The 23,101-nt window shown below is 42.5% G+C and overlaps 2 long non-coding RNA genes and 2 pseudogenes across 2 annotated transcripts in view; 2 read left to right on the top strand and 2 right to left on the bottom strand.

Moving 5' to 3' along the window:
* LOC117195679 (uncharacterized) overlaps window positions 1–23,101 on the bottom strand; it is a 57,231-nt gene that overhangs the window by 16,047 nt on the left and 18,083 nt on the right. Inside the window, exon 3 of the long non-coding RNA XR_007476198.1 lies at window positions 17,198–17,323. This is a non-coding gene — a long non-coding RNA (uncharacterized LOC117195679). The remainder of the gene's footprint in view (window positions 1–17,197; window positions 17,324–23,101) is intronic.
* LOC125963790 (cytochrome c oxidase subunit 2-like) lies at window positions 8,066–11,656 on the top strand (annotated as a pseudogene).
* LOC117195677 (ATP synthase subunit a-like) lies at window positions 9,638–11,656 on the top strand (annotated as a pseudogene).
* On the bottom strand, window positions 12,146–12,919 carry LOC125963792 (uncharacterized). Its single transcript, XR_007476200.1, has 2 exons — window positions 12,795–12,919; window positions 12,146–12,747 (listed from the first exon to the last, which is right to left on the bottom strand). It is a non-coding gene; the product is annotated as an uncharacterized LOC125963792 (long non-coding RNA).

The following is a 23,101-nucleotide window of genomic DNA, read 5'->3' as shown; positions in this document are numbered from 1 at the left end:
AAGTCAGCAGCTATAACCTCTCCATGAGAAACCACGAGAGACCACAAGGACGCTCCTGGCAATAGCAACGGATTCCTGGGTTAGGGTGGCAACCTGGCTGTTCTCTGGGAATTGCAAGCTTTCTTAAGAAATCTCTATTTTACTATAGTTACCCTTCTTTGTGCGATTGCAGTGGGCTGAATGGAAACACCTGCTTTGTGCTGTATTATGACTGCATGCTTGAATGATTTGGGGTTTCAGGCTCGCGCTCTCTCATACTCTCCCTCACTCCCCTCTCTCTATCCCAAACCCTTCTCTCAGTACTACTGTCTCTCTCGTTACTTGTGCGTGTGTGTGATGGTCACTGCAGAATGGTTTTTTGTTTTTGGTCCATCATTGCATCCTGCCACACCCGTGAGCAAACAGTTTGGCATTAATTACATCACTGCCACCCTCTGAACTTTGAAAACTGCCACCTTAAGACTTGGTACCGTGGAAGAGACTTTTTCTCTCCAATAAACCTTTTGCTTCAGGGTATATACTCTTTGGTTTTTTTCCAGGTATATTATGTATGAACTTTATACTACGTATAGCCAGAGTTTTTAAAAAAACAAACTTTTTCTTGATAAAGGAATAATGATAGCCTAGCTCATTCTTCTTGGAAAAGTGATGCCTCTTAAAAAAAAGTCCTACTCTCTAGCGTTTAGTAAAAGAATCAGATCTTTTCTTTGTTACCTTGGAGTCTTAAAAACTGATGGCTAAGGTGAAACAATTCAATATGTAAGCATGGAGTTAAGTATCTTCTTACATGCTCTTCCAAGAAATCCTCCAAAAGGCACTTAAGGGCAGAAAGAAAGGTTGTCCAGGTTGTACTGGGCACTTCTCTCCCCTACCGCTTTCTTGATTGTTTTATGTGACTGATTTTAAATTCTCACACTGCCACCTGTTTTTTAAAAAATACCCTTATATCCGTTGTCATACTGGGCCATTTTCAGGTAACTTTTTTTTTTTTTACCCGATTCAAAATGGGATAATATTTGGACTACGGAGCATTTTGGAGGTTAGTATGAGCTGCTCTAGTAGGGACCATAAGTCTGACTGGGGCAGTGATATCACTCCACCTCTTCCCCACTCCTCCCTACCCAGCCCTGCTTTTAATGGAAATGTGTTGAAAACAGGTGCTTCTCTATCAAAAGCAGCTTGGCCCCAGCCTGAATTTTGTCCTGTTTTCCCTTCAGGCCTTTTCAAGGTGAGAGGATAGATTGGCATTTCTAGCCATTGTCTCAGGTCCTCTATATGATGTTTGTGAAAGGAACTAGAGATGTGTAGTGTGCCATGAAACAGGAAAACCAGCTACCTTGGAATCATTAATGCAGGGGGCGGAACTAGAGTTAGAGGTAATCATAAGGGCAGACGACATTTGTACCTCAGTCTACCAAAAGTGTAGCAGTAAGTTTAACTTGCTAGGCATTTCCGAGGAGCAAATGCTTCTAATTGGTGAGCATTCTCACAAGGCTCAGCTATGGCCTTAGAAAGGCCCTGTCACAGTCAGATAAATTGTAGCTGGGCCTGTGTGTATTTTTGATTGGACTAGCACAACCAACAGGTGTAATTTAATTAATGGTTACAGGACATGGTACTCCATTATTCCCCCCGGGCTCAAAAAACTCTATCTCATAGGGGTTTAAACCCCCCTTACCCCTTACAAAACTGATCGTCTGCTTTAATATTCACCACCCCCCTACACTGCTTCGTCCCTAGATCTACGCGCACCTTTTTTAATAAATCAATACCAAATCTGACACAAGCCCCATAATGCAATTATACAAATAATTTTCTACTCCACGGGTTAATGTAGCTTAAATTTTTATAAAGCAAGACACTGAAAATGTCTAGATGGGCATTACTGCCCCATTAACACAAAGGTTTGGTCCTAGCCTTTCTATTAGTTCTTAGCAGACTTACACATGCAAGCATCCGCATCCCAGTGAGAACACCCTTCAAATCATTAAGACTAAAAGGAGCGGGTATCAAGCACACTACGCTAGTAGCTCATAACGCCTTGCTTAGCCACACCCCCACGGGATACAGCAGTGACAAAAATTAGGCTATGAACGAAAGTTTGACCTAGCCATGCTAACTAGGGTTGGTAAATTTCGTGCCAGCCACCGCGGTCATACGATTGACCCAAATTAATAGACACCTGGCGTAAAGAGTGTCAAGGAGCAATACAAAAATAAAGTCAAGCCTTAATTAAGCTGTAAAAAGCCATAATCAAAATTAAGTTAAACTACGAAAGTAACTTTATCATAAACTGAGTACACGACAACTAAGACCCAAACTGGGATTAGATACCCCACTATGCTTAGTCGTAAACTTAAATAGTCCTAAAACAAGACTATTCGCCAGAGTGCTATCGGCAACAGCCCACAACTCAAAGGACTTGGCGGCGCTTCATATCCCTCTAGAGGAGCCTGTTCTGTAAACGATAAACCCCGATCAACCTCACCAATCCTTGCTACTTCAGTCTATATACCGCCATCTTCAGCAAACCCTAAAAAAGGAACGAAAGTAAGCACAACTATCGCACATAAAAACGTTAGGTCAAGGTGTAACCTACGGATTGGGAAGAAATGGGCTACATTTTCTATAATAAGAACACCCCTTATAACCCACACGAAAGTTTTTATGAAACCTAAAAACTAAAGGAGGATTTAGCAGTAAATTAAGAATAGAATGCTTAATTGAATAAGGCCATGAAGCACGCACACACCGCCCGTCACCCTCCTCAAGTGCCATAGCAAAGCCCCAGATCGCTAACCCATGCTAAGCAAGCGTACAAGAGGAGACAAGTCGTAACAAGGTAAGCATACCGGAAGGTGTGCTTGGATAAACAAGATGTAGCTTAAATAAAGCATCTAGTTTACACCTAGAAGATTTCACAACTTGTGCACATCTTGAACTATATCTAGCCCATACCCCTCCCCATCACTACTACTATAAGTTAATCAAATAAAACATTTACCATACATTTAAAGTATAGGAGATAGAAATTTAAATATCAGTGGCGCTACAGAGAAAGTACCGTAAGGGAAAGATGAAAGAATTATTAAAAGTAGAAAAAAGCAAAGCTTACCCCTTGTACCTTTTGTATAATGACTTAACTAGTAATAATTTAGCAAAGAGACCGTAAGTTAAATTACCCGAAACCAGACGAGCTACTTATAAGCAGTAACTAGAACAAACTCATCAATGTGGCAAAATAGTGAGAAGACTTGTAAGTAGAGGTGAAAAGCCTAACGAGCCTGGTGATAGCTGGTCGTCCAAGAAAGGAATTTCAGTTCAACATTAAACAATACTAAAAACCACAGCAAGTTTCAACGTATGTTTAATTGTTAGTCTAAAAAGGTACAGCTTTTTAGAAATGGATACAACCTCTACTAGAGAGTAATATAAAACTTAAACCATAGTTGGCCTAAAAGCAGCCACCAATTAAGAAAGCGTTCAAGCTCAACAACAAAAATAAGTTTTAATTTCAACAATAAGTAAAATAACTCCTAGCCTGACTACTGGACTAATCTATTTAATTATAGAAGAAATACTGTTAACATGAGTAACAAGAAAAATTTTCTCCTCGCACAAGCTTATATCAGTGACTGATAATATACTGATAGTTAACAGCCAATAAATATAACCTAACACTAAACCATTTATTAAACATACTGTTAACCCAACACAGGTGTGCACCAAGGAAAGATTAAAAAAAGTAAAAGGAACTCGGCAAACACAAACCCCGCCTGTTTACCAAAAACATCACCTCTAGCATAGCCAGTATTAGAGGCACTGCCTGCCCAGTGACAATCGTGAAACGGCCGCGGTATCCTGACCGTGCAAAGGCAGCATAATCACTTGTTCTCTAAATAAGGACTTGTATGAATGGTCACATGAGGGTTTTACTGTCTCTTACTCTTAATCAGTGAAATTGACCTCCCCGTGAAGAGGCGGGGATAACACAGTAAGACGAGAAGACCCTATGGAGCTTTAATTAATCAACCCAAAAAGCACAAAATAATACCACCAAGGGATAACAAAGCTTTATATGAGTTGACAGTTTCGGTTGGGGTGACCTTGGAGTATAAAAAACCCTCCGAGTGATTAAAACCTAGGCCTACCAGCCAAAGTATAATACCACTTATTGATCCAAAATTTTGATCAACGGAACAAGTTGCCCTAGGGATAACAGCGCAATCCTATTCTAGAGTCCATATCGACAATAGGGTTTACGACCTCGATGTTGGATCAGGACATCCTAATGGTGCAGCAGCTATTAAGGGTTCGTTTGTTCAACGATTAAAGTCCTACGTGATCTGAGTTCAGACCGGAGTAATCCAGGTCGGTTTCTATCTATCACGCATTTCTCCCAGTACGAAAGGACAAGAGAAGTAAGGCCAACTTTAAAAAAGCGCCTTCAAACAATTAGTGACCCAGTCTCAACCTAATAAACTAGCGCAAACATACTCTGCCCAAGACCAGGGCTTTGTTGAAGTGGCAGAGTACGGCAATTGCATAAAACTTAAGCTTTTATACCCAGAGGTTCAAATCGTCTCTTCAACAAATGTTTATAATTAACATTTTAACACTCATCCTTCCCATTCTTTTAGCTGTAGCATTTCTAACATTAGTAGAACGCAAAATCCTAGGCTATATACAACTCCGAAAAGGACCCAACATCGTAGGTCCATATGGCTTATTACAACCCTTCGCCGATGCAATCAAACTATTCACCAAAGAACCCTTAGGACCAGCCACATCCTCCACCACCATATTCATCATCGCACCCGTACTCGCACTAACCCTGGCCCGCACAATATGAGCTCCCCTACCCATACCACACCCCCTCATCAACATAAACCTAGGAGTACTCTTCATATCAGCAATATCAAGCCTAGCGGTCTACTCTATTCTATGATCTGGATGAGCTTCTAATTCAAAATACGCCTTAATCGGAGCACTACGAGCAGTAGCACAATCTCACATGAAGTAACATTAGCTATTATTCTTCTATCTGTACTTCTAATAAATGGCTCCTTCACTCTATCCACACTAAACACTACACAAGAAAAACTATGACTGCTCTTCCCCTCATGACCATTAGCCATAATATGATTTATTTCCACCTTAGCAGAAACTAACCGAGCCCCTTTCGACCTCACAGAAGGAGAATCAGAACTCGTATCTGGCTTTAATGTAGAATCTGCAGCAGGCCCTTTCGCCCTGTGCTTCCTAGCAGAATATGCTAACATTATCATAATACACATATTCACAACTATCTTATTTCTAGGAGCATTCCATGACCCCTACACACCAGAACTATGCACAACAAACCTAATCATTAAATCGCTACTATTAACAATATCCTTCCTATGAATCCGAGCATCCTACCCCCGATTCTGATATGACCAACTAATACACCTCCTCTGAAAAAACTTCCTCCCACTGACACTAGCTCTCTGCCTATGACACATCTCACTACCCATTATAACAGCAGGTATCCCACCCCAAACATAAAATAAGAAATATGTCTTACAAAAGAATTACTTTGATAGAGTAAATAATAGAGGTTTGAGTCCTCTTATTTCTAGAATAATAGGAATCGAACCTACCCTTAAGAATTCAAAATTCTCCGTGCTACCACACTACACCATAATCTATAGTAAGGTCAGCTAAATAAGCTACCGGGCCCATACCCCGGAAATGTTGGTTCATATCCTTCCCATACTAATTAACCCATTCATCTCCATCACCCTATTAACAACCCTCGTCCTAAGCACAATAATTGTAACCATTAGCTCCCATTGACTGTTCGCCTGAATTGGACTAGAAATAAACATGATAGCCATCATTCCTATCATAATAAAACAACCTAACCCCCGAGCCACAGAGGCCTCAGCCAGATACTTTCTAACACAAGCCACAGCATCCTCATTACTCATACTAGCAATTATTATTAACCTAATACACGCCAGCCAATGAACTATCATAAAATTATTCGACCCAACAGCATCCGTTCTAATAACAATAGCTTTAGCCATTAAACTAGGATTATCCCCTTTTCACTTCTGAGTACCAGAAGTTACACAAGGTGTTCCCCTAAGCACAGGACTAATTCTACTTACGTGACAAAAACTCGCACCCATCTCAATCCTTTATCAAATCTCACCATCAATCAATCTACACCTGATAATCACTATATCCTTTCTATCGATTCTAATCGGAGGCTGAGGTGGACTAAACCAAACGCAACTCCGAAAAATCATAGCCTATTCATCAATTGCTCACATAGGATGAATAACCGCTATTTTATTATACAATCCAGCCCTCACCCTACTAAATCTATTAATTTACATTGTAATAACCTTCACCATATTTATACTACTCATCCAAAACTCCACTACCGCCACACTACTACTATCCCAAACATGAAATACAATACCTGTTATAACAACCTTTACTATGCTCACCCTACTCTCCATAGGAGGACTTCCTCCACTCACAGGCTTTATACCCAAATGAATGATTATTCAAGAACAAAAATGATACCCTCATCCTACCCACCCTCATAGCCATCACAGCTCTACTCAACCTATATTTCTATACACGCCTTACCTACTCCACAGCATTAACCCTATTCCAACAACATAAAAATAAAATGACAATTCCACTCCACAAAACAAATAACCCTTTTACCAACAGCAATCGTACTATCCACAATACTTCTACCTCTTACACCAGCACTCTTTGTCCTACTATAGCGGTTTAGGTTAAATAAGACCAAGAGCCTTCAAAGCCCTAAGCAAGTATAATTCTACTTAACCCCTGCCCAATAAGGATTGCAAGACCATATCTCACATCAATTGAATGCAAATCAAACACTTTAATTAAGCTAAATCCTCACTAGATTGGAGGGATACATCTCCCATGAACTTTTAGTTAACAGCTAAATACCCTAATAAACTGGCTTCAATCTACTTCTCCCGCCGCGAGAAAAAAAAGGTGGGAGAAGTCCCGGCAGGATTGAAGCTGCTTCTTTGAATTTGCAATTCAAAATGATTACTCACCACAGGACTTGGCAAAAAGAGGACTTTACCCCTGTCTTTAGATTTACAGTCTAATGCCTACTCGGCCATTTTACCTATGTTCATAAACCGATGACTATTCTCTACCAATCACAAAGACACTGGTACCCTGTATTTACTATTTGGCGCCTGGGCAGGAATAGTGGGTACTGGTCTAAGCTTGCTGATTCGTGCTGAATTAGGTCAGCCTGGCACACTTATCGGAGACGACCAACTTTATAATGTTCTAGTAACAGCCCACGCCTTCGTAATAATTTTCTTTATGGTTATACCTATCATAATTGGGGGATTTGGAAACTGACTAGTTCCCTTGATAATTGGAGCCCCTGACATAGCATTCCCTCGTCTAAACAACATAAGCTTCTGACTACTTCCCCCCCTTCCTTTCTACTACTGACAGCATCTTCAATAACTGAAGCCGGCGCAGGCACAGGCTGAACTGTATATCCTCCTCTAGCCGGAAACCTAGCACACGCAGGAGCCTCAGTAGACCTTACTATTTTCTGTCTACATTTAGCCAGTATATCTTCAATCCTGGGGGCTATTAACTTCATTACAACTATTATTAATATAAAACCGCCCGCTATAACCCAATACCAAACACCTCTCTTCGTGTGATCAGTCTTGGTCACAGCAGTTTTACTCTTACTGTCGCTACCCGTCTTAGCAGCCGGAATTACCATACTATTAACTGATCGAAACCTAAACACAACCTTTTTCGACCCGGCAGGAGGAGGCGACCCAATCCTGTATCAACACCTGTTCTGATTTTTTGGCCATCCCGAAGTATATATTCTAGTTCTGCCCGGCTTCGGAATAATTTCACATTATCGTTACCTATTATTCGGGGAAAAAAGAACCTTTCGGGTATATGGGAACAGTATGAGCTATAGCTTCTATTGGTTTCCTGGGTTTTACTGTATGAGCTCATCATATATTTACAGTTGGAACAGACGTAGATACACGAGCATACTTTACATCAGCCACTATAATTATTGCTATTCCTACAGGAGTAAAAGTCTTCAGCTGACTGGCAACACGTCACGGAGGAAATATTAAATGATCTCCCGCCCTAATATGAGCTTTAGGCTTTATTTTCTTATTCACAGTAGGAGGTCTAACTGGTATTATCCTGGCTAATTCATCCCTAGACATTATTCTCCACGACACCTATTATGTAGTTGCCCATTTTCACTATGTGCTTTCAACGGGAGCTGTCTTCGCCATCATAGGAGGTTTCGTCCACTGATTTCCACTATTTTCAGGCTATACACTTAACCCAACATGAACAAAAATCCAATTTATAATTATATTCGTAGGTGTAAATATGACATTCTTTCCACAGCACTTCCTAGGCCTATCTGGAATACCTCGCCGATACTCCGACCATCCAGATGCCTACACAACATGAAATACCATCTCGTCAATAGGCTCCTTTACCTCACTGACAGCAGTCATACTGATAATCTTCATTATCTGAGAAGCATTCGCATCTAAACGGGAAGTATTGGCAGTAGACCTCACCTCCACAAACCTTGAATGACTAAACGGATGTCCTCCACCATATCACACATTTGAGGAACCAGTATATGTTAACCTAAAATATTCAAGAAAGGAAGGAATCGAACCCCCTCTAATCGGTTTCAAGCCAACATCATAACCATTATGTCTTTCTTTATGAGTGAGATATTAGTAAAGTCTTACGTAACTTTGTCAAAGTTAAATCACAAGTGAAAATCCTGTATATCTCCATGGCATACCTTTTCCAACTAGGCTTACAAGACGCAGCATCACCTGTTATAGAAGAACTCCTACAGTTCCATGACCACGCATTACTGATTGTTTTCCTAATTAGCTCCCTAGTCCTCTATATTATTACCCTAATACTTACAACCAAATTAACACACACTAGTACAATAGACGCTCAAGAAGTAGAAACTATTTGTACTGTCCTCCCTGCCGTTATCTTAATTATAATCGCCTACCTTCTCTACGAATTCTCTACATAATAGACGAAATTAACAATCCCTCCCTTACCGTAAAAACAATAGGACATCAATGATATTGAAGCTATGAATATACCGACTACGAAGACCTAAATTTTGACTCCTACATGATTCCAACCTCGGACCTAAAACCAGGAGAACTATGATTGCTAGAAGTAGATAATCGAATGGTCCTACCCATACAAATAACAATCCGAATACTAGTTTCCTCAGAAGATGTATTACACTCATGAGCTGTTCCTTCCCTGGGTCTAAAAACAGATGCAATTCCTGGACGCCTAATCCAAACAACCCTAATATCAACACGACCTGGCCTGTTCTATGGACAATGTTCAGAAATCTGTGGCTCAAATCACAGCTTTATGCCAATCGTTCTCGAATTAGTACCCTTAGAGAACTTTGAAAAATGATCTGCATCCATATTATAACTTCATTAAGAAGCTAAACTAGCGTTAACCTTTTAAGTTAAAGATTGAGAGTTATAAACTCCCCTTAATGATATGCCACAACTAGACACATCAACATGGCTCCTTACCATTCTATGATCTTTACCCTCTTCACATTACTTCAACTAAAAATCTCAAAGCATTTTTATTCTCCTTCCCCCAAACCAATGTGCACTAAATTACAAAAACAACAAACCCCCTGAAATTACACATGAACGAAAATCTATTTGCCCCTTTCATAATCCCGATTATACTAGGTATTCCTATCACTACTCTAATTATTATATTTCCCACCATACTATTCCCAACACCAAATCGATTAATCAACAATCGTATAATCGCTATCCAACAATGACTAACCAAACTCACATCAAAGCAACTGATAGTTACACATAACCACAAAGGACAAACCTGATCTCTAATACTTATCTCACTTTTCCTATTCATCGCTTCCACAAATCTTCTTGGAATACTACCCCACTCATTTACACCCACTACTCAACTCTCTATAAATTTAGGCATAGCTATTCCATTATGAGCTGGCACTGTCATTATCGGTTTCCGTAACAAGACAAAAATATCCCTAGCCCACCTTCTACCACTAGGCACACCCACTTTCCTGATCCCTATATTAGTAATAATCGAAACTATCAGCCTATTTATTCAGCCTTTAGCTCTAGCAGTACGGCTAACAGCGAACATCACAGCAGGTCACCTATTACTACACCTAATCGGAAGTGCAACTCTTGCATTAATAGATATTAGGCTATTCACAGCCCTCAGCACATTCACCATCCTCACCTTATTAATCATCCTCGAATTCGCCGTAGCCCTAATCCAAGCCTACGTATTCACCTTACTAGTGAGCCTATACTTGCAGGACAATACATAATGACCCACCAAACCCACTCATATCATATAGTAAACCCCAGTCCTTGACCACTTACAGGAGCTCTCTCAGCATTTCTTATAACATCAGGCCTAATCATATGATTCCACTTCAACTCAATAATCTTACTGACTTTAAGCTTTTTGACAAATACCCTAACAATATACCAATGATGACGAGATATCGTCCGAGAAAGCACTTTCCAAGGCCACCACACACCAACCGTTGAAAAAGGACTTCGATATGGTATAATCTTATTTATCTTATCAGAAGTCCTATTCTTTACAGGCTTCTTCTGAGCCTTTTACCATTCAAATCTTGCCCCTACTCCTGAACTAGGAGGCTCCTGACCACCAACGGGTATCCACCCCCTAAATCCACTAGAAGTCCCACTCCTCAATACCTCCGTGCTATTAGCTTCCGGTGTATCTATCACTTGAGCCCATCACAGTCTCATGGAAGGCGACCGCAAACACATACTCCAAGCTCTTCTCATCACGATCACACTCGGCCTCTATTTCACCCTACTTCAAGCATCAGAATACTATGAAGCCCCATTTACGATCTCAGACGGAGTTTATGGATCTACCTTCTTCGTAGCCACAGGCTTCCACGGACTACACGTCATCATCGGATCCACTTTCCTTATCGTCTGCTTCATACGCCAATTAATGTTCCACTTTACATCAAACCACCACGTTGGCTTCGAAGCCGCTGCTTGATACTGACATTTCGTAGACGTTGTATGATTATTCCTCTATGTATTAATCTATTGATGAGGTTCATAGTCCTTTTAGTATTAACAAGTACAACTGACTTCCAATCAGTTAGTTTCGGTACACCCCGAAAAAGAACAATAAACCTTCTATTAACGTTACTGACGAATACAACCCTAGCCTTACTGCTCATACTTATCGGTTTTTGACTCCCCCAACTAAACGTCTATGCAGGAAAAACCAGCCCTTACGAATGTGGCTTTGACCCAATAGGATCTGCTCGCCTACCTTTTTCCATAAAATTTTTCCTAGTAGCAATTACTTTCCTCCTCTTCGACCTAGAAATTGCCCTCCTGCTCCCCTTACCTTGAGCAATCCAAACAAATAACTTAACAATACTCCTTATGGCCCTATTCCTAATCTCCCTACTAGCAGCTAGCCTAGCCTATGAATGAACCCAAAAAGGCCTAGAATGAGATAAATATGATACTTAGTTTAAAATAAAACAATGTTTTATGCACATACTTGGACAGAGCCATGTTACTTATCTATCACTCTAGTAGAGGATGTAATTTCCCCTTCTAAGCAAGGGAAATGGCAGTGCTAAATAGTTTTGTAACTTTTGAATGAGAAACGTTCAGGTAAAAAACTGTCAGATAATATTTTTCAGATGCATTTACATTGACTATGGGGAAAAGACTGAAAAAAGTCATTTTTTTTTTAATTTTAAAGACTTGAGAAATTCTGTTACATGAAGTGACAATGTAAAACCACATTTAGTTTTATACTAAATCTTTCTAAGGTCTTGGCATTTAATATAAAGCAAATCCACACATTTTCTAACTTTCCACAAGTTCTAAAAAGGGAAGGCAGAAACCTCAGTCTTGAAATTTTGGTTTTTAAAAATCATGACACTCTTTTACCATGAAATTGAGTAGCTAACTTTTGGTAACACCTTTTGTTTATTTGTATGTTTGTAATAATGGACCTTTTAAAACACAGGAATGTTTTGATTTGTACAGACTTTGAAAAATGTGTGTTAATAAAAATTCATATTGAATAAAAAAAAGAAAAGAAAAGAAACATACGAGTGGCCAATAAGCACATGAAAAGATGCTCAGAATCACTAATCATTAGGGAAATGCAAACCAAAACTACAATAAGGTATCACCTCACACACATTAGGATGGCTATTATCAAAAAAAAAAAAAAAAAAAAAAAACCCAGAAAGCAAGTATGGACAAGGATGTGGAAAAACTGGAATCCTTGTGCACTGCTGGTAGGGATGTAAGATGTAAAGCAGTTGTGGAAACAGTATGGTAGTTCCTCAGAAAACTGAAAGAATTACCATATTCTCCCGCAATTCCACTTCTGGGTATATACCCTTCAAGTACTGAAAGTAGGGTCTCCAAGAGATGCTTGTTTACCCATGTTCATGGCAGCATGATTCACAATCGTTAAAATATGTAAAGCAATGTAAGTGTTCAAAGAGTGAATGGATACACAAAGTGTGGTCCATCCATACACTGGAATAAAAGGAAGGAAATTCTTTACTACGCTACAACATGCATGAACCTTGAGGGCATTATGTTCATTGGAATCAGCTAATCACGAGTGATAACCTTGAGAGCATTATGTTCATTGGAATCAGCTAATCACGAGTGACAAATACTGTATGATTCTACTTATAGGAGGTATGGAGTCACATCTCATAAAGACAGCAGAATGGTGGTTGCAGGGGCTGGGGGGGAGGGAGTAGGAGTTACTGTTTCAGTTTTACAAGATGAAGAGTTATGGGCTTGGATTATGATGGTTGCACAACAATGTGAATGTATTTAATACCACTTAAAATGGTTAAGATGGTAAATTTTATGTGTATCTATGATTTTAAAAAATGATTTTTAGAAGGATGTGAAAAGACACAATAAAACTGTATATATCCATTACTTTCCTAAAACACTTTTCAATTTTTGTTTCTACTCCACTCATTTCTCCACATAATTTTGAAGAAACTCTCAGATATACCATTTAATCCATGAATATTTGGGAATATATGTTTTTTTAAAAACATAATCTAAAGTCCATTATCACACCTAAAAATAAACAACCTGCGTTTACCATATTCAAATAACCACGAGCAGCAGTCAGCTTCCCTAATGATCCCTACAGGGATATAACAAGATCCATACATTTCCTTTTGTTCAAATGTCCTTGACCTGATAAGGGTTTAGTACCCGGAATATAAAGAACTCTTTCAGCAAGGCAACCTAGTTTTCAAAAATGGGCAACAGACTTGAACAGACATTTGTCTAATGAAGATACACAGTCAGCAAATACACGAGTAGAAGTTCAACATCATTGGTCACTTAGGCTATCACGGCATACCCACTATGGGGATTATAATTTTTTAAAAAAAACACAGGTTTTCCCAAAAGATGTGGAGAAATAGGAAACCTGGTACACTGCTGATGGGAATGTAAATGGTGCAGGTGCAGCCACTATGGAAAACAGTTTGGCAGTACCTCAAAAAGTCAAAGAATCACCACAGGACCCAGCAACTCCACTCACAGGTATCCGCCTCACAGAGATGAATACTCAGGTGCACATGGAAACTTGTACACGGATGCTCAGAGCAGCAGGGGTTCTCTTCCACAACCAAAAGGTGGAAACAACCCCAATATCTATCAACGTACGAATGGAGAGGCAAACTGTGGTGCACACAGACACAGTGGAATCACACTCTGCCATAAAAAGGAAAGAGGTGCTGACACAGGCTGCAACGTGCATGAGCCACAAAAACATTCTGAGTAAACACCAGACCCAAATGATCACATATTGGGTGACTGGGTTTTTTCTTTGTGTGTGGGGGGGGGTGGCCACGCAGCATGGCATGTGGGAACTTGGTTCCCCAACCAGGGGTCCAACCTGCACCCCCTGCAGGGAGAGTCTTAACCACTGGACCACCAGGGAAGTCCCCATGTGACTGCTTTTATAAAAAATCACCAGAACGGGCAAATCCATACAGGCAGAGAGTAGATGAGCGCTTGCCAGGAAGGCTGCAGGGGAAATAGGGAGCCACTGCTTAAAGGGCACAGGGTGTCCTGGCGTGAGGAAGAGGCTTTCACATTAGAGATGGTGGTTGCACAACACAGTGAACGGACCAGATTGTATATTATTAAATGGTTAGCTGCAGGTTTGTGAATTTCATCTCAATTTTTTTACAAAGCAGTGCAGATCTTTGCAAAAGACCGTCTAGATTTGGGGATATTTCCATTGACTGTGTTCGGTAACCTAGGACCCTGTCTTCGGGGAAAAAACATTTTTATTTCTAGGAAATTTCTGTGTTACAGTTGCCCTCCTCTCTTTAGAGGTTTAAATGCCACTGCAGGGACTTCCCTGGTGGTCCAGTGGTTAAGACTCCATGCTCCCAATGCAGGGGGCCCGAGTTCGATCCCTGGTCAGGGAACTAGATCCCGCATGTGACAACTAAGAGCCCACATGTCACAACTAAAGATCCCGTGTGCCGCAACTAAGACCCAGTGCAGCCAAATAAATATTTTAAAAAAATAAATGCAGGGCTTCCCTGGTGGCGCAGTGGTTGAGAGTCCGCCTACCGATGCAGGGGACACGGGTTCGTGCCCCGGTCCGGGAAGATCCCACATGCCGCGGAGCGGCTGGGCCCGTGAGCCATGGCCGCTGAGCCTGTGCGTCCGAAGCCTGTGCTCCGCAATGGGAGAGGCCACAACAGCGAGAGGTCCGCGTACCGCAAAACAAATAAATAAATAAATGCAACTGCACAGCCATTGTCGCATCAGAGGATTCATCTGATCATTTTGCATCAAAAAAAAAAAAAAAAAAGGCAGGCAAGACTAATCCTATTCCAAGTACAGACATTCTCTGGACAAAATCTGTAATAAAGTTCTACACAGTAGGGTCTTGAAGCTGGACTTCATCTGCTTGTGGACAAAAGAACGGGCTGCCTGACAGCCCAACGGTTGACCTGGCACATACTGCCGACGCTCACAGAATGGTCGGCGGGTTCTGTTAAACAATCCGTGGGGCATAAAACCACACTACCGCTCTGATGGGGATGGAGAACACCCAGAAGGCCACTGCACAGTCATGTCTAAAAACACAAAAAGTATTGCCCAAACCAAAAATAAGACCAGCTCTCAAACCTATTGTATCAATATTTGGAGGAACTTTTTCCACTTTCCCCAATTACAAGTTAGCTCCACGCCATTTTTCCAGCTCTGTAGGTAAGAATTCCTAAAATCCTTTCCATACGCTACCCCATGAGTACGTCCAATCCACAAATCCTGCTTCCTTGCTCCTTCCACAAACCTGGCGAACACGGGGCGAGATCCCCTGATCAGGTCTCTCACACCGTCCTCCTGAGCGAACACACGGCTCCTCGTGGACTCACTGCAGTCAGTAAGCGGACGCTATTCCACCGTAACTGTGCTGCTGGGTGTGAGGAAGGAATAAAGGTTCTCCCACGTCTCACACTTACAAGGTGAGTGCTTTTATATATCGTGTAATGACGACGAGAGCCTTTCCCACATTCCTTATAATCCCAAGACTTTATTCCATTATGAGTAGTCACGGGTCTTCTAAGGGCACAGCAATAAGTAAGAACCTTGCCATGTTCTTCCCCTTCATAGGTTTTCTGCTCACTTGTGACCACTCCCATGTCTGAAAAGATGAGTGACGGTAGAGTTCTGCCACATTCCTCACGTGGCATTGACCAGGGAGACATGTTTCTGAAGAGGAGAGAAAAGGAAAGGCCGTCCCACATTCCTGACACGGATAGGTTTTGTCTACAGCGTGAGATCTCACATCAGCGCTTAGATACGAGACCCGTCTGCCCAGCCTCACACTGAAGGCGGGGGTCTAGACTTGGGTATCCACTGAAGCCCCCCAGCACTCGGTACCTTTGTAGGATTCGACTCCAGCAGCGTGTCTTTGTTTCACAGTAAGACTGTAGTCTCGCTTTGGTTTCTCCCCACTGATCATCTACAGCACTGTTGTCCCACATATGGACGAAGTACATTAACAACTCATAATCGGGCTTCCCTGGTGGCGCAGGGTTTAAGCACCCGCCTGCCAGTGCAGGGGACACGGATTCCAGCCCTGGTCTGGGAAGATCCCACATGCTGCGGAGCAACTGAGCCCACGTGCCACAACTACCAAGCCTGCGCTCTAGGGCCCATGCGCCAAAACTACCGAGCCTGCGTTCTAGAGCCCGTGAGCCATAACTACTGAGCCCGCGAGCCACAACTACTGAGCCCGCGAGCCACAACTACTGAAGTCCGCGCACCTAGAGCCCATGCTCCGCAACAAAAGAAGCCACTGCAATGAGAAGCCCACGCACCGCAACAAAGATCCAACGCAGCCAAAAATAAATAAATATTTTTAAAAATTTATAATCATTAATGATGTAAGGACTGATAGTTTTTCACGATTATTTTAATGACACATTTCCCAATATTTGTGACTGTTTATGTTTTTGATGCTGCAGTGTGTTTTAAGCATAGTATTCCTCGGATAAGGGTGCCCCAACCCAACATTTGAAAACTATGCTCGCTTATCAGTTTAAGGAGCCTCAGGAGAGAAATAAAAAGTCAGCTTAGGGACTTCCTGGTGGTCCAGGGGTTAAGGCTCCACACTCCCAATGCAGGGGGGGCCCGGGTTCGATCCCTGGTGGGGGAACTAGATAACCGCATGCTGCAAGGAAGATCTCGCACGTGGCAACGAAGATCCCGTGTGCCACAACTAAGACCCAGTGCAGCCAAATAAATACTTTTTTTAAAAGTCAGCTTCCAACATCTTAAAAGATGTTTAAGCAGATCTTTGTTTTCACAGTAAAGCTGTTCATTAGTCTCAAGACTCCATGAGGCCTCTGACCAGGTCTGTGTGTCTGCTAACGTGTGCCCGCTTCTCAGCCCTAATCTTGGAACAAGGTCAACAGAGTAAGATAGGTTGTTCTCTGAAAGGACAAGTGAAGGAATGATGCCACCCCTACCTGCTGAGGCCAAGTTCCTGAAGGTTCGAAGCCTCACATCTCTGTAGAGTTCCTCTGAACAGGACTTAGCAAAGCCCACTCTGCCCAGGTGAAGTCCGCAGCCACATCCTCAGAGACCACTGAGTCCTGAAACAGAACACATGTGTTAGAGCAACAAACCCACGTCCTCCAGTACAAGCAGGAAGGCTGGTGCAGCTCACAGTCCAGGGGAACTGGACTCAATCATGCTACGTTCACCCAAGGCTCTGTCGTCCTCCAGCTTCAAATCTAAGCCTTAGGGGTCAGACCTTTCCCACTCTATCCAGAGTCCTCTTGTTCACTGATCTCATCACATCCCACAGATCTAACAGCACCTGTGACAGCTTTTTTTTTTTTTTCCTTTTTTTGCCAAGCCACGGCAGCATGCAAGGTCCTAGTTCCCCGACCACAGACTGAACCCACGCCCCCTCAAGTGGACGCATGGAGTCTTAAGCACTGGACTGCCAGGGAATTCCCCAAGCACCTCTGACATCCTGAACTTATTTCCCCAGCAGTTACATTGTGACCATTCCTGGTTTCTTTTGTCCCCATGTGCACTATGAAGAAATGCCAGAAATGCTCTAGAAATGAACCATGTCTCTGCATCAAGATCACCCATTTCAAATGACAACAACTATTTCATCTCCCTTTTCCTTGCCCAACACAGCTATCGGCACATGAGACAAGCATCAGATCTACAGAGGTGGTTAACAATGGGAAAACACTGAAGGACGGGGGAGGTGGTATTCTTTTTAATGCACCTCCCAAACTGTCAGAAACCCAGAGGGAAATTAGAACGACCACCACCAGTCTCGACTGGCCATCTTTCTGGAAGAACACTAGGCCATTAAGAGAACACAGGCCTACCCTGCACCGCAACGAAGAGTAGCCCCCACTCGCCACAACTAGAGAAAGCCTGCGCAAGCAACAAAGACTCAATGCAGCCAAAAATAAATTAAAAAATAATAAATTAAAAAGAACACAGGCCTATTTTCCCAATCGGAATATTATTTTGGAGAATTTTTAGTTTGGACGTAAGCGTTAAGTTTTGTGCAAATTAACTGTGAGGGAGAAGCGCAAAGCTCTTGACACTGAACCCAAGGCCCAAAAGAAGTAAACAACAGGATTCTGTGAATTCAGATCCATCAAATATTGACAGGAACATGAAAACACCAAACACCCGTCAAGGTAAAGGTCATAATGTCTGGCATCTGATCAAATATAAGGCATTCGAAAAAGCTGAAATGTAGGGACTTCCCTGGCGGTCCAGTGGTTAAGACTCCACGCTTCTACTGCAGGGGGCATGGTTTCCATCCCTGATCGGGGAACTAAGATCTCACGTGCCTCCAGGTGTGGCCAAAAAAGAAAGAAAAATTTTTAAAAGGTTGAAATGCAAGACTCATGGTGATGAGACACCCCAGCACGGACACCATGTTAAACTTAGAGAAGGAACTTTTATAATTGTCTTCTATATCAGTGATCCCCAACCTTTCTGGCACCAGGGACCGGTTTTGTGGAAGACAATTTTTCCACGGATGGGGGGGGTTCAGGCGGTAATGTGAGCAATGGGGACCGGCAGACGACGCTTCGCTTGCTGGCCCACCACTCACCTCCTGCTGTGCGGCCTGGTCCTAACAGGCCCAGGTGTTGGGGACCCCTGTTCTATATGACAAAAACCTTATATAGAGAAATGGAGATATTACTTTAAAAGACCCAAATCAAACTTCAGGACACGGAAACTACAACATCTTCGATGAAAAATATACTGAATGGAGGGACTTGCCTGGTGGTGCAGTGGTTAAGAATCCGCCTGCCAATGCAGGGGACCGGGTTCGAGCCCTGGTCCGGGAAGATCCCACATGCCGCGGAGCAGCTAAGCCGTGCGCCACAACTACTGAGCCTGCACTCTAGAGCCCATGAGCCACAACTACTGAGCCCGCACGCCTAGAGCCTGTGCTCTGCAACAAGAGAGGCCACCACAATGAGAAGCCCGTGCACCGCAACGAAGAGTAGCCCCCGCTCGCCACAGCTAGAGAAAGCCCGCATGCAGCAACAAAGACCCAACGCAGCCTAAAATAACTAAATTAACACACACACACACACTGCATGGCATTAAAAGCAGATAAAATACTGCAGAAAAAAGAGATGTGAACATAAAAGGATGGGTCTTTACTGCAAAGATGTGAACTCTGCAATTAAGTATCAAAAAACGTAGACAGTATCTGTGAGCTGTGAAAGGACCCCTAACAACCAACTACACATGTACCTAGATTCCCAAATGAGAGAAGGAAGCTAGAAGAAAATCTTCTAGCTATAATAATCAAAATTATTGCTGAGAATTTTTCAAAGTGAATGAAACATATAAAGCCCATATCTAAGAAAGTTGACAATCACCAAGCAGAGGAAACAAAGAAATCTCCACCAAGGCTTGTCATAACTGTATTTCTCAACACCAGAGACGAGGGAATTCCCCAGCTGTACGGTGGTTAGGACGCCATGCTTTCACTGCCCAGGGCCTGGGTTCCAACCCTGGCCAGGGAACTAAGATCCCACAAGCCATGCAGGGAGGCAAAACAAAACAAAAACCAGAGATGAAGAGAATATCTTCAAAGCACCCAGAGAAAAACAACATAATACACAGATGAACAAACATAACGTTGACATGAGTTCTCACTGGAAATAATGCCAGTGCAAATACATTGCTGTAACATACTTAAAATGCTCAGAGCAAAACTGTATGTCACAGAAAATGTCTATACTAAGAGGAAACACCTTTCTACACTATGGCAACTCAGTCAGACACCCAAATGCTGAAAGAATCCATTCCCAGCAAACTGGCACTACCAGAAAAGGGAAAGGAAGTCTTTCAGGCAGAAGAGACAGGACGTCAGCTAGGATGGGAGATCTGTACAAAAGCTTGGAAGGTTCTGGATGTGTAGATACATGGACATAGATATAAGATGGAGGACTTCCCTGGTGGTACAGTAGTTAAGAATCTTCCTTCCAATGCAGGGGACACAGGTTTGATCCCTGGTCAGGGAACTAGGATCTCGGATGCCGCAGGGCAACTAAGCCCGTGCACCACAACTACTGAGCCTGAGCTCTAGAGCCTGCGACCCACAACTACTGAGCCTGCGTGCCACAACTACTGAAGCCTGTGCGCCTAGAGCCCATGCTCCGCAACGAGAAGCCACCACAGTGAGAAGCCTGCTCACCGTAACAAAGAGTAGACCCCGCTTGCCACAACTAAAGAAAGCCCACACGCACCAATGAAGACCCAACACAGCCAAAAAAAAAAAAAAAAAAAGCTTAGATGGTTTTTCTTTCGTCATTTCAGTCTGAAAAATACTTGATTATTTCAATAAAACGCCGATATATTGGAGGGCTAGTATGTATCTAGACGTAAAACACGTGGCGACAGTTGCAGGAAGACCAAGAGAGTGGGAATGATGTCTTTTCTGTAGCGTTAGGTTTCTTCACTTCCTTTCCCGGTGGCTTTGGCTTCCTTCCTTTTAAAGTTAGAACCGGTAATATCCTTTTTCCTCGTTTTCTCTACTGCTGTTCATTTGCTGTGAAGCCAGGGTAAGTGGCCCCTCATCTTGGAGAATGTCAACATGGGTGAGGGTCAGTCCTTTGACCCCAGGCTTCTGGCCCCAATCTCAAGGCCAACAGGTAGGAGCACCACATCTCTGCCATGAAGGTCAAGCTCAATTCGGGTGTCGACTCCCCAGGTGGCCCTGCCACAGTGTGAAATCCTTGAGGGACCTGTAGATGCATAATCTACAATGCACCGATTTCTCCCCAACGTGAAGAAAATTTCTGATGTATTTGCAGTTAAGGATAAAAACAATTGGGACTTCCCTGGCGGTCCAGTGGTTAAGACTTCACGCTTCCACTGCAGGGGGCCCAGGTTTGATCCCTGATCGGGGGAGTAAGATCCCACAAGCTGCGCAGCACAGCCAAAAAAAAAAAAAGGATAAAAACAAGACTGCGATTGCACTGCTGAACACACACACGCACACACCCCTGAAACAACAGAGGCCCCAAGAGCAAATGGATGAGTTAATCAGATGACTCACAGGTTCAGATACCAGCTTGCGTGAAACAGACGGGGCAAAGACAGAAAACATTTTCAATGATATCAGTAGTGTATTACTGGGAATACCCATTGATTAAAAGTTCGAAAGAAGCAAAATTACACCAAACACTCTTTGGTGATAAATAGGAGAGGGCAGGGGCTTCCCTGGTGGTGCAGTGGTTAAGAATCCCCCTGCCAATGCAGGGGCCATGGGTTCGCACCCTGGTCCTGGAAGATACCACATGCCGTGGAGCAGCTAAGCCTGTACACCACAACTACTGAGCCTGTGCTCTAGAGCCCGCGAGCCACAACTACTGAGCCTGCGTGCCACAACTACTGAAGCCCAATTGCCTGAGTCCATGCTCCACTACAAGAGAAGCCACCGCAGTAAGAAGCCCGTGTACTGCAACGAAGAGCAACCCCCGCTCACCTCAACTAGAGAAAGCCTGCACACAGCAACTAAGACCCAACACAGCCGGAAAAAAAAACAAAAAAAAAACGAAAAAAGAAAAAAACGAAAAACGAAAAAAACACAAAACTTGAGTAGCTGTATTTCACATAGAGCAGATTTCAGAGGAAGGAAAATTCTCAGAGATAAAGAGAGGCATGACATGATGATAAAGGCATCGATTCTCCAAGAAGACATAACAACCCTTAGTGCGTGTGCACCTAACAACAGAGTCCACATGCTAGAGACAAAAACTGATATGACTGCATCGAGAAATGGATGAATCCACTATTTAAGTTAGAGACTTCAATATATCTCTATCAGAAATGACAGATGCTGGAGGCAAAAAGTGAGTAAGAAGATAAATGAACTCAACAGTACCATCCACAACTGGATATAATTCACAACTACGGACGACGTCATCCAAAGACAGCAGCACACAGATCCTCTCAAGTGCACACAGGACCATCACCAACAAACACCATATCTTGGGCCATGAAACAAACCTTAATGAATTTAAAAGAAGAAATCACACTGGATGCTCTTAGGCCACAGTGGAATTAAACTGGAAATAACATAAAGGTAGCTGGAAAGTCCTCCAAGTACTTGTAAACAACAAACTTCCAAATAACAAATGGATCAAAGAAGAAATCTCCAGAGAAATAAAAAATATTTTGAACTTAATGAAAACGAAAATAACACTTATCAGAATTTGAGGGATGCAGGGCTTCCCTGGTGGCTCAGTGGTTAAGAACCACCTGCCCAGTGGTTAAGAATCTGCCTGGCGGGCTTCCCTGGTGGCACAGTGGTTGAGAGTCCACCTGCCGACGCAGGGGACACGGGTTCGTGCCCCGGTCTGGGAAGATCCCATATGCCGCGGAGCGGCTGGGCCCGTGAGCCATGGCCACTGAGCTTGCGCGTTCAGAGCCTGTGCTCCGCAATGGGAGAGGCCACAACAGTGAGATGCCTGCATACCACAAAAACAAATAATAAAAAAAATTTTTTTAAAAATCAATAATCTAAACCTCTACCTTAAACTAGAAAAAGGGCAAATTAAATCTAAAGTAATCAGAAGAAAAAAATACTAAAATTTGGAGCAGAAATCAATAAAATTTAAAACAAGAAATTGGTAGAGAATATCAAGTAAACCAAAAGCTGGCTCTCTGAAAAGATCAATAAAATCATACACTAACTAGGAAAAAAATAGAGAAGACATAAATTATTACTATCAGCAAAGAACTAGGTGATATCATTACATGTCTTATGGATGTTGAAAGGGTAATAATGGAATACTATTAATAACTATACCCACAAATTTAATAACCTCGATGGAATGGCCCTATTTCTTGAAAGACACAGC

Source organism: Orcinus orca, chromosome 3 (assembly GCF_937001465.1).
Source record: "Orcinus orca chromosome 3, mOrcOrc1.1, whole genome shotgun sequence".
In the NCBI taxonomy this organism is placed as follows: Eukaryota; Metazoa; Chordata; class Mammalia; order Artiodactyla; family Delphinidae; genus Orcinus; species Orcinus orca.
This window is presented reverse-complemented; position numbering and strand designations above follow the sequence as displayed.